A 12,783-nucleotide genomic window follows, 5' to 3' on the forward strand; every position below is an offset into this window, starting at 1 on the left:
CTCTTCCTGTAGCGTTTCCACCTTTTCTGCTAGATTAATCATGTCAGTTTCAAGTTTGGCGAGAACTTCTTGGAGGGCCTTATTTTCCATCAGAAGTTCATTCGTTCCTTTTTTTGCCTCACTGCATCTGTCAAAGTTGTTTCCATTAAGCTCATATTTTTCCAGCTTCAGTTTTGCACTGCGCAGTTCCTCTTCCAAATCATTTGCTCTCTGGTGCTCCTCGATGAATTTGGCTCTTTCTCCATCCAAGAGAGTCTTCAGTCTGTTAACCTCCTCCTCAAACGAATTACCGCCATCCTGATTTTGACTGTTCTTCAGTCCGTCGTCCTGGCATTTAGTTTCCTCTTTGAGGAATTCCTTCATCTGTGTCTCCATTTCTCTCAAAAATCGTTTTGAAAATGTGCTGCAAAACAGTGATAACAGTGATTTCTCTAGAAGCTGTCTCCGCTCGACCTTGTGCTTTCTGACTAGCAAGAGAACTAATCGACTGAACTTCAAGTGAAGTTCTGTAGTGACATCATAACATGTCTTGTGACATCATAGGACTGTCCATGGTGACCTTTGACATTGTTCTGGAATTCTGCACCTTGTGTATTTTTTTTCTTTTTTAAAAGAATGAAAATGAATTAAGAGTTCCAGCCATATTTTATACAAATAATGAAATGAAATCAAATAATCAAAAGTTTCTGTAAGCTAAGTTTAATTGTGGTGTTAGACATACTAACGACATACTAACACCACATCGTGCAAAGCCTCCAAATGTAAAAGTCCTGAAAAGGGAAATAATTCAGTAGATGAACCACAAACATGTTCTTTCCTTTGTGTATTGAATGAGTTATTGTTGCGTACATGCATACACACAGAATGATGACTCCAAACTTAGAACAACCTCCTGTGAGGTTTGAACAGATTCATAAGAAACAACGCCGCTAAAGTGGCGTGTCATCCCGCGCGCACTCAGGCAGATATCCTGCCTGAGTTTGGAAAGGCGGGCAGATGTTGCAGGCCAACAACATCTGCACAGCTGCTGCAGCACGCTGAGAAATTAATACGTTTTTTATTTCTCAGAAAAATCAAACTTGTTCTGAACTGGAATTGACTTTTTAAATGCTTTTTCTTACACCTCCTTATAAAGATTTGCACCAAACCTTAACATAAGTTACCAGAACTCAACAACTAAGAGAAACTTCCCCCGCTACACACACATATGAGTAGTAGCAAACTAGTTCAGCTTCAACTGACAGATAATATACATTTTATTTTTTAGTTTTAGAACGCCCCACCCCTTTCTCCCACCTCTTCTCGCCCTGGGCAACTGCCCATGTCACCCATATCGAAAAACCGCCTCTGCGTACACATTTTGTTTAAAATGAAGTTTTATTGTCTCAAACCAAACGTGTCTGAAGACTCTCAGTTTTCCATGTTTTTATACTCAGGAACGTTTAAAAGATGTCATTTTGTTTTAAGCATTCATTTAGAAACGTCCCTCTCCATTCGTTGTCTATGGAACTTGTCCTCATCAAGTACCATAACAAAACTCAGTGGAACAAAAGACAGTGAATCCCGGACTCTTTAACTGTATCCCACAATGCTTGGTCAGCTCGAAAATTACTGTTGTTATTATGTATACAATAACACATCTCTAATGTATTATGGTACTAAGACCTTCATTTCTAAACAACTAAAAGTATTGTAAAGACTTTAGCTTACAGCTTTACCTCTAACAAAGTTAGTTCTTTGAATAAAATCCTCTGCGTGAATCTTATACTATAAGGTGCGCGCGACCACTGATTTATTTGACTGGTTTATCCACAGCACTGTCTCCTCATGCAGTCCATCTCGCTGCGGCTTCCTGTGGCGTCCACGCCGACTTTTGGGTCGGAACTCCGGGTCCAGACCGACAGGCGCGCCCTGGCAGGCCCCGTTTAAATTTCTTCCGAAATTTTCTAGTTTTTATTTTTATTTTTTTTATTGAAAGCACAAAACATAGCTCGCCAACAGAAAAGCTGACTAGGGCTCATGAAGTGGGAAAAGAATCACTGGTAATGAACCAAATGTTAAAATATAAAACAGATCCTTGTTGCAATTTTTAATGTGTCCACCGGATGGCAGCAGAAGAGACTTTAAACATGCATTTATTCATAATCAGTTTTTAATAGATACATTTTCTGATTTTTGTTTATACCCTTATGGGAAGCAGCCTATTATTATTATTATTATTATTATTATTATTATTATTATTATTATTATTATTATTATTATTATTATTATTATTATTATTATTATTATTATTATTATTATTATTATTATTATTATTATTATTATTATCTTTCAAAGCTGCCCTACCATCAAAAATAACATTCGTGACCTGTCCATGTCCTGAGGACAGTCTTGTGGATCTGAATTACATTTTTACATCTTGCAAATTTATACATCTTGTAAATGTTCAAAGGCTGAGGAATAAGGTAGATCCTCAGTGAAAATATTATTATCCTGTCTAAACTCTCAGTGACGACACATTTCTTTTCAGAGTGGTATTTCATAACGCCCAGCCCTCTGAAAAAGACTCAGAGTTTTTTCGGAAGAGAAATCCACAGTATCTTACATCCTCCACCGGACCCAACATTGGCCAAAAGCTGCTTTTCCACTTACTTGTCTTTAGTTTCACATCAAACCCATGTGATAAGCATTTTTGTGTGGTTTATTGTTATGATAACATCTCTTTTCATGCGTAATGTTTGTTGAAGGACAAGTGATTCACCTTGTGTTGCATTTTGCTACACGCTAAACACTTTCCAACTAGTTTGAATCAAGGGGATTCATTGGCTCAGGGGTTTGTTTGTTTTTCCGAAACAAAATTGCATTCACAAATTTACTGCAAACGGAGACTGGGATTTACAGGACTTATGCGGGACGTAAAGCAGCCTCAACAGGCAACATAACATAGTTTAGTGCCTTGCTCCATTTTCTCTATCACCCTTACTGCAGGAACCTTTTCCCCTCTAAATAACAGCATGTTTGATGATAAGTATTTTTACAATAACGACCTGAAGGGTTTACAATGTTGGCGTCTCCTGAGGCTCCATCAGAACAATCATTTTTCTTATGGCAAAAAAAAACACAAAAAACAATCAATGTGGAGCTCAACAGCCTGCAGCACTGATACAAAATGTTCCCTAAGATAGAGCTGTGCAGACTGGGGCCTGTTTGTGTGTGTGTGTGTGTGTGTGTGTGTGTGTGTGTGTGTGAGAGAGAGAGAAATAGAAAGAGAGAGCAGCAGAGGTAGTGCGGAGCTCCTGTCCCAGCTCAATGCAACCGCTAATCAATAACCTCAGCTACCCACACACACACACACACACACACACACACACACACATGTTTGTGAATATGTGTGTGTGTGTGTGTGTGTGTGTGTGTGTGTGTGTGTGTGTGAGTTTGAAACAGGCCCTCATCCAAGAATCACCACTAACCTCTTTGTTTTATTAGTCTGATTTTTCCTGCTTCCCTTTAACGACTTCCATCAGAATGATGGAACCAAGTTCAGGGTGAGATAAAGACTGAAAAGGAGCCAAGAAAAACAAAACCACACAAATGAACGATGCTCTGTTTCAATTGTAAATAAAGATTCTAAAACTGTTATTTTATTATTTTGCATTTCAAATATGTCTTCATCTAAAACAAAGCAAAACATGTATTTTATACATGTAAAGATCCAGACAAATATGTTGGCACCTCTGGCAATGACACAGCATAATCTCACTCAAAAAAAAAAAAGAGAAGAAAACTAGCCCTCATTTTTTCCTAAACTTTTCCTTTAACTAATCAATTGTGTTTTAAATTACAATTAATTAAATCTATTATTGTTACTCCTAAAATATACAAATTTTTTATTGCATTTACATTTTTTTTTCACTCATACAATATATTTTTAAGTTGACCTTGGAGGAACCTTTAATTTGTAAATCACAAGTTCCTGTTTCCCAGGGGTAGACATATGATGTGACTCAGAAAATGACCCATGTTTCTGTTGGTGTAATGCACAATCAACAGGATAGTAAATAAATAAATAAAATCACAGCAACACGTGGGGCTTTGGCGTAACTAAGTCTCCATGACGACCATTAGATGCTACTGTTTTCATGCCACCTGGTTGTTTTCTCCTCTCATTACAAACATAGACTTGGCCTTTTCTTTCCTATGCTGGGATTTTTACTGGAAACAATGTGGTCAGATGTGACATTCCCCACGGGTTGACTCTGAAACAAAGGATGGATAATGTGGGAAAGTACCTAGTTTCTGCTGTAAAGTACGGTTGAGGATCTGTGATGCTGTGGGGCTGTTTCCTTTCCAAAGACCCTGGAAATCTGCTTGGAGAATTGCTGGAAATCCTTTAAATACGACGACTTTAAAAACAGAAAATCTGGCGACATCTAACTAAAACTGAGTCACATCAGAACAGAAGCGGTTCAACAAATCTACGTCCTTCCAACGTCGTCTCAGCCTCCGGACCCAAATACTGCAGAAAACCTGAGCAGTAAAGAACACACATAAGAGACAAGATCCATAGAGATTAGATGAAGACGATTAGTCAGAGATCCCTCCCTCTGCATGCGCCAACCTTGTGAAACATTATAGGAGAAGAGGAGATGCCGTATTTACAAAATGTGGCTTTATAGAGATTTAGAAGCAGAAACCGAACCAGCAGAGATTCAGTTAAAACAATTGCTTTTTTTTTTTTTATTATTTCCAACATGTAACATGTATAAAAATATGTTTTTTACTTATTTGGTAAAATTATTGTTATGTTATGACGGTAAAATAAAAGACTAACTGTAGAAACAGCATTCAGTCTGAAGCAACCAATCAGAGGCAGGAGGAGGGTCTTAGTGCTGTCAATCACCCTCACACACATCCCCTTTTCTCTCTGCTACACTACAGCTGGTCCACCACAACATATCCAGCCAAGGATGCTAAGGCTAGTTAGCATGGCTACCAATGAGAGCGGATGATCAGTTTTCCTGGAACGGTAAATTTGTTTCTCCATTGGTAAATTTAGCAGCAATGACGCTCAGTACATGAGCGTCATTGACAGCACTGAGACTGTCCTCCTGGCTCTGATTGGATGTTTTTGGTCGGCAACAGTAACTCACGCAGGAGGTGGGGAAAACCGTTCTTTTCACAGATGGTCTGCCTCATGATGAGCTGTCGCAAAACACAGGGACACTTTTAACGAATGTGTAAAAATTATATTTTCGTGAAAGTTTCACTGTAACATCAAATTATCCTCAAACTGAAGGGTAGATTCATCTCACAGCGCTCTGATTTACCCACGTTACGATCTATTCCCACACCAGGAACACACCTCCAACAGCATCCACCCTAATGAAGAGAGGAATCGACCCCGACCCCATCAGACTCTAATGAAATACCCATAAAGGTCAGCAGAGACTCAGTGACACGACCTCGTCCAGTACAGGAGCAAGTTCACCAGCGCTCCCATAACGCTCCACTGGACTGCAGAGGAGGCTGAGCTGCAAACCTAACACACTCAGGAAAAAAAAAACTAAACAAAAAAAACACAGGAAAAGAAAAGGCGACGAAGGATTGCTTCTTTTTCTTTCCTTCCGTCTCAAGAGGCAGACGCCCTCGAGGTCGGCCACTGAGACGGCTCTTTGAAGCTGACGGAGAGGGACGGAGGGAGAGCGAAACGAGATGGGTGGAAGGGTCTGTGCGGAGATAGAGACGGTGAAAAGAGAGGACGTGGATGAAAGGCGCTGGCAGGAGAGACAAAATGATGGACACTGATTAGGGATAAATGAGAGAAAAGAGGAGTGAAGAGAGACAATATCTGCACACTGCTCTCTAATCTGTATTCATCCTTTGCATATTCCCCTTTTCAACAGCCTTCTGTTCTCTTCATTCACCGATTGTGGCCACGGAAACGTCCTTTTCACGTCACCGTCCTTCCCGTCCTGAGGTTTGTGCTTCTGTCTGGCACAAAGACAGGCTTTCAAGCAGACCGGACCGGGCAGGAGGGACGGTTTCTGGGCTGGACACTGGAGGGTTGTCTTCATATTGCCGGAGACATGAGGATCAATAGAACAGATACAGGAGCTCAGCAGTCTGCAGAGAGTCCCGGAGGAAACCCCGTATCAGAGCACTGATGACCCCCGTTTCCAAAGCTGGTTCTTATGTCCTCTGTGCCTCACTTTCTGTGAGAGGAAAACTATGGCTGAATATGGAATCGAGTCAAGCAGCAAACCTGAGCTTTAAGGAAGGAAAGTGTGTGAATTTATGGGACCTTTTGAATCGGTTAAGTCAAGTTTATTTGTAACAAGAGAGTTCAAAGTGATGAAAACAGAGCCAGCAAGGCCTGGTGGTGAGGAAGAAACTCAGTAAACGTCCGTCCGTCCGTTTGTCCGTCCATCCATCCATCTATCCCTCCCTCACTCCCTCCCAGCTGTTTCTGTGTTTCAGACATAAATAATAAATTCAATTCCTTTCCTTAGTGCCCAGAACAGATCAGAGCCAAACAAAACAACAGTGTTTATTTACAGAGAGTCTTTTGCAAAAGCTCAGGGCACTCTTCAGCTTTTATGGTTTCTTAAAGCGGCTGTGTGTGCGTGTGTGTGTGGGTGTGTGTGTGTGTGTGTGTGTGTGTGTGTGTGTGTGTGTGTGTGTGTGTGTGTGTGTGTGTGTGTGTACAAGTATCCCTGTGTTGTCTGCGTTTGTTTCATTATTATTATTATTATGGTCACAGCTTCTCAGCGATCATAAAATATTCAAATGTAATTTGAATGCATTCGTTTAATTGGGTACATGCAGGAGAACAAATCTTTCTGCTTTGCATTGTCAAAGTGTGTTTATAGTTACTAAACTGTGTGTTTCCTTCACTCATATCAGAAGAGATCCACAACAAAGTGCTGATTTGACATTTTATTTTGCCCACAATCTAAATGACAATGACATTGACTTCCTTACCTTGATGGACTGATTCTGACCTGTCTGACCTGCCCTACAGTCAAAAACTGAACATTAAATGTAAATAAAGGACAAAGCAGCATCTTGTTATGTGAAGAATTTGTCTGAGGAGCATTTAGTGTTTTTACTTTCTCTCTTCATGCCTCCCACTCTATCCTATTTACCTCTGTGTTTCTGAAGGCTTCGGGTAAATCTCATTTCTTCCCGTAGCGCCTCCACTTACCGTTACAGCTACATTTCATGGATCCACATCAACGCTTTGACACCCTTTGAACTTCGTCACATTGCAAACACAGGTTTAGATGTGGTGGGGGATTTAATGCGATAGAATCACAGAAAGGAGTGCATAATAATTTATTGTGCATAAGTGTTTTGCACATTTATATTTCAGTGTGCAGCAGGAAATTCCTCTGGGTGTGTTTCAGCAAGCTTTAGTCTAACACTTTTTGTCCACTCTTCTCGGCGGAAGGTTTGATTCTGATGTCGTATAAAAAGCAAACGAAGGTCGCCAACGTGTTCCCTCCAGCTGCAAACAGGATTATAGAAGTCTTTCCTTTCTACAGCAACTTTCCTCTTGTCCGGCTTCTGTAAATACCAGAATTCTGGAGACCAGCTGTGGTGTCAAAAGATCCTTCCACCTCAGCTGTGAATCTTTGCAGCTCCTCCAAAGTTGAGCTCTGCAGAGGTTTGTTGGAGAACGTTGCCATTCTGTTAGTTTGTGCAGCTCGTTATCGCGCCGTCTGAGCAGCACGATGTTCGCAGTGCCTATTTACAGTTTGCAGTTTTATTTAGGGACATCAGACTAAAGGGGGCTGAATAAATATGCACACCACACTTTTTAGGTTTCCTTTTGCGCAATTTATATTTGTAATAATAATAATAATAAAAAATCACCCAACTTTACAAATGTGAATCACTTTGTATGACTTTCTCACATGTAATCCCAATAAAACACAATAAAATAAAACTTTTGTGTAACGTAAAAAGATAATGTAAAGAGTCAGAATTGACTTTTGATGGTGACCAGCTTTGTTGAATCAGGTTGGGTTAATAAACATTACATATTTGAACCACTACCATCGTGGTTTGAAAATAACAGTTTGAATAACAAGAAACTTTGTGCTGATAGCAAAAAAAAAAAAAAAATCTAAATCTCATAAACTATGAAAGTAAATGTAGTTTACTTTCATAGGATTTGAATTAAAAAATGCCCCTGAAATGTTAAGGTTGTGTATTTGTGCTCGCTTTGTCATTGTTGTTAAAATATATCCGGAACACATTTTTAACCTACAGAAATGTAATTGCCATTATTTCTACATGGTTGAAATTTCGTTTGTTGTTTTTACTTCGCGCTAAAATCTTGCACCGCTATTTCAATAGCTGTTTTTCAGTTTAACTTGAAACCCGACTTTCCAAATTGCAGTGAATGAACTCTCTGCACTTCTGCGTCACAGTGAGCGTCTAAAGTGGGTTTTTACCCTGAGCAGGTGATCAGAGGCCCTGAATCAGGTTTCACTTCTATTTCGTCTTGAAGTTTGAACCAATGAAAATGCACAACAATGCACTTTTAAAGTTGGGAGGAAAAAAAAAAAAATCCCGGTCAGGGTCACAGTTTGTAAAGAAACGCAGGATTAAACTTGACAACGGCAAGCAGGGAACCAGAGCCAGACTCTGACAAGTCCAAACTCCAACGCTGACAGCCTGTTGGAGTTTTTATTTATTTATCCTTTCTCCTCCTTTCCTTTGCTGAAGTACTTTCACAGAACCTCTCCTGGCTCCTCCGTATTTCATATTTCTTCAAATAAAAACCGGGCTGCTGCTTTTCCACCCAGAAGGAGCTCTTGTGTTTCCCTCCAAACTCCACCTGCTACCTGCAGATGTTTTCCCATCTCCGGCTGATCTCAGCTGGTTTGAACTCTCCACCTCCTCCTCAAGCTTCACGTCTCCGTTTCCAGCCTTCTCTCCCCATCTGTCTCCATCCCTTCATCCCCTGCACCGCCTCTTCTGCCTCTGTGTTTACACCTGCCTCTTTCCTTTCATCTCTGCCTCTCCTTCCCCCGTCCAGTTCCCCATTCCTCTCTCTCTCTGTTTCCTCCTGCATCCCTGTTACAGGGTCAAGCCTGCATTTGTCCCATCCTCTCTTTATTGCTCTAATTTAGTCTTCCTTTCCTAACGCAGCTCCCTCTCCAGAGGCGGGCTGTAGTACTAGCAGCATGCAGAGTCATGGCGCTGTGGCTCTGGCGTCATTGATTGAACCAGGAGCTAAATATAGATACTGTTCAGGCTCAGCATCTTTTTTTTTTTTTGTTTGTTGCTTTTTTCTCAAACCAGACTCAAAAGAGGGATGGAGGGATATACGTACATTTGCATACAGCTGGGAGCCGGCCAGTGTTATAAAAGAGCAGATGAGGGCTGCAGCCGCAGGGTGTTACAAAAGGAAAAGAGGGGGAAAAAAATGTATAGATAACTCCATTGGAGGGAAGGAGGGGTAGCAAGGCCTGACCTTTTTACACATTCATAACAGAGAGCGGCTGAGGAAAATATTTATAGGACACACTCTCTGCTGCACACGGTGCACATCTGCACGCTCACGCCGGCGAAAATCGGCAGGAGCTCACTCTTATCTAGACAAGCCGCCCTAGGGGCAAACAGCTACACCATAAACCATCGCTATTCAGTAAGGGGCAGACATCCAGAGCTTTCTCACTGAGCAGATTCAGACAGGCGACGGGTCAAGAGGAAGTAAGAGAGAAGAAGACAAAGCTGTTTTTGTCATTTAGAGATTGTTTTAAATGGTCAATTAAGAATCGGCTTCTGGAGTAGCATCTGAAACAAAGACCTGCTGTACCGTTACAGGGTTTCCAGAGTTGTTTTTTTTTTTTACAAACATTGCTGTTTTGCTAAAACTTGATGCTGCATTCACGCATGTTTCACCGATGATGTGGTGTTTGGCTTTGCCTCGTCATTTACATGGAAGTATGAACTACTTTCTGATGTGACTACAGTTCATTTTACCTCCTGTTCAACAGCCCTCTGTTCTCTTCATTCACCGATTGTGGCCACGGAAACGTCCTTTTCACGTCACCGTCCTTCCCGTCCTGAGGTTTGTGCTTCTGTCTGGCACAAAGACAGGCTTTCAAGCAGACTGGACCGGGCAGGAGGGACGGTTTCTGGGCTGGACACTGGAGGGTTGTCTTCATATTGCCGGAGACATGAGGATCAATAGAACAGATACAGGAGCTCAGCAGTCTGCAGAGAGTCCCGGAGGAAGCGTGCATACTTTCTGATGTGACAACATTTCATTTAGCCTCCTACACAAAAACAACAAAACAAAAACCTTCAGATTCAGCTCACGAAAATCCCAACTATTAATAATCCTGGTTATTCTCCCCTCTTTGAAAACCGCTTTTTCGGTTTTATTTATTTTTCTTCCTCGTGTTGCGTCCCTCCCTCAAGAGCTCTGGCGCCCTCCATGGGGGCCGCGCCCCACACTTTGAGAATCCCTGTCTCTATGATACCACACTTTGATAGACAAGTTGATCTCTGTCGAGGTCCTGAATATTTTGCCTTCAACAAGTTTTCTTCAAGGATTCTTCTGAATGCATCTCCACCCATCTTTCCGTCAGTTTTAATCACCTTCCCTGATTCTTCCTGAGAGAAGCATTCCCACAGCACAGTGCTGCCACCACAATGTTTCTTGGTGAGAATTTTTACTTCTTACCCTCAAACAGGGCATTTTGTTCACATTATGTAAATATTTTACTTCAAGTTAACACATAAAAAATGTGTTTGTTGTGTTTAATTAATTAACTCTAGTAAAGATGACATGATTTTGCCACATGTGAACCTAACGAAATCGTTTCGTTTTCTGCGAACATCACACAATTTAGTTAACAGAATTAGCTCACCGATACCTCCCTTGACCATAAGGGGGCAGTAATGCAACAATAAAACTGCACGAAAAGAAGAGCCAGTTTGTACCGGATTAGTCTGGATGTTCATCCGAAGACTTCTGTCGTGAGCCTGACTCTTTCCGAGTTTAAAAACCCTTTCGATGTAAATTTACGTCGGCAATCCCAGTTTTCTCATCGTTTTATCTTGTCTTCCTTTCTTTCTTTGTTCCATCTTGTGTATTTTTCTAATTAATTTTCACTTATCTCTGCTATACACAGTTGCACGCCACATTTTAAGGTTTTTGTTTGTAAAAACCTTTTGAAACAAACAAATTATTTGAAAGTGTGAGTAAGGTCACTACTCAGCTGCACAGTCTTCATTGAACATTAGCACTTCCTGCCTAAAACAACCAAGATGGCCGACCCGCGCCACAGCTAAACATCTTCTGCGGGTGACGGATCATCAGCTCCATCTTCCGCTTACATAAAATCCATCTTAACATTACTTATTCAGCTCCTCCACTTACCACAGAGTCCAGCCAGTAAAGTAGATGAGGTTTATTAAATCGCCACCGGCTGTTAATTCATTACTATGCCAGCAAGCCTCTCATGTTACTCCCTGCTAATAAATAAAATAAATAAAAGACGGTTCAGATCTCGAGCTTTAGGAGGCAACATATAAGATACATTTTCTGTTGGAGCGACATTTGCATCGATAATGCAGAAATACTGGAACAATGCCTTGAACCCTCAGTGAGCACATTTGGTTTAGCACAAATTCACAATGAGCAATAAATAAATGATAATTCAGGATTTTTAAATAAAGGAAGTCCAGTTCTCTCTTATGCGAGGCAGCGGCCGTAACATCAGCTTTACTGCAACGTTGGCTGATTAAATGTGTCCACAGAACACCTGCTAGCATTTTTAGTTGTTTGAAATATATATATTTTTGAATTACTGTACTTTAGGCGTTTGATCACTTCTGCAACACTAAGCCTGGTATCTGAAATAACCTATGTAAAAATTTATGACCTCTTGAAAAAGACAATAGTTTGTTGCTATAGTTGATGCTCTGATAGATGCCTTGTGTTGTTTGTCACACATATTAAACTTTTAAAACTTTGCAGAACGTCTCAATCCTCTGGGGGAAACTAACATGTGATAAGCTATTTGAGCATCCTGTAAGTGTATTATTATGAATTATTGAGTTTTCTCCAATGCATATTACTAAGAAAAAATTATGCATTGCCTAGAAATGTGGAGTCTACAACTGATTCTACAATCTCTTATGTTGTTTGCCCAGTGATGGTTGAGATGGGTAATATGGCTCACCACCCAGGAAGTCATTTCACAAAAGGGCGGCAGAGCAATTCAGCAGCAGAAAAATATGTAGGTTTTTTTTTTAACACTTATATGAAGCCTGTAACTCATTAAAAGCTTTAGATTCGAGGCCAAATGAATGGACTATTAAGTTGTTTTTCTAATTGATTTGTGAATCTTTGATAATCTTTAGTTCAGAAACTGAAATACTCCGGTTGCTGAAACCTGACTATGGGTTCAGTTGAGTAATACCAAACACAGATTATTTGAAACACATTTGCAGATTTATGAAACTTTTAGCTTCTGTACCCCCTTAGATTCAGATGAAAAAATAAATCTTACTTGAATCTGATCAATCGTTGTTTCTGCATCTAGTAAACCCAGCTGCGTTTTTTCATGCTGTTGGTCCCGCAAACCTTCTACTTTCTGTCAAACTACCTTGAAATAAACATGTAACTGAACCACCTCCAATCATCCTGTTATATAGTATAAGTTGTGTTTTTTTTAAAGTAGCATTTCAAACATTCAAGCTGTTTGAAGAAAGTGAATGATATTTTGGTGCAAACTAACTGCAATCTGCAACTAAGGT

The sequence above is a fragment of the Gambusia affinis genome, linkage group LG19 (assembly GCF_019740435.1).
Source record: "Gambusia affinis linkage group LG19, SWU_Gaff_1.0, whole genome shotgun sequence".
NCBI lineage: Eukaryota > Metazoa > Chordata > Actinopteri > Cyprinodontiformes > Poeciliidae > Gambusia > Gambusia affinis.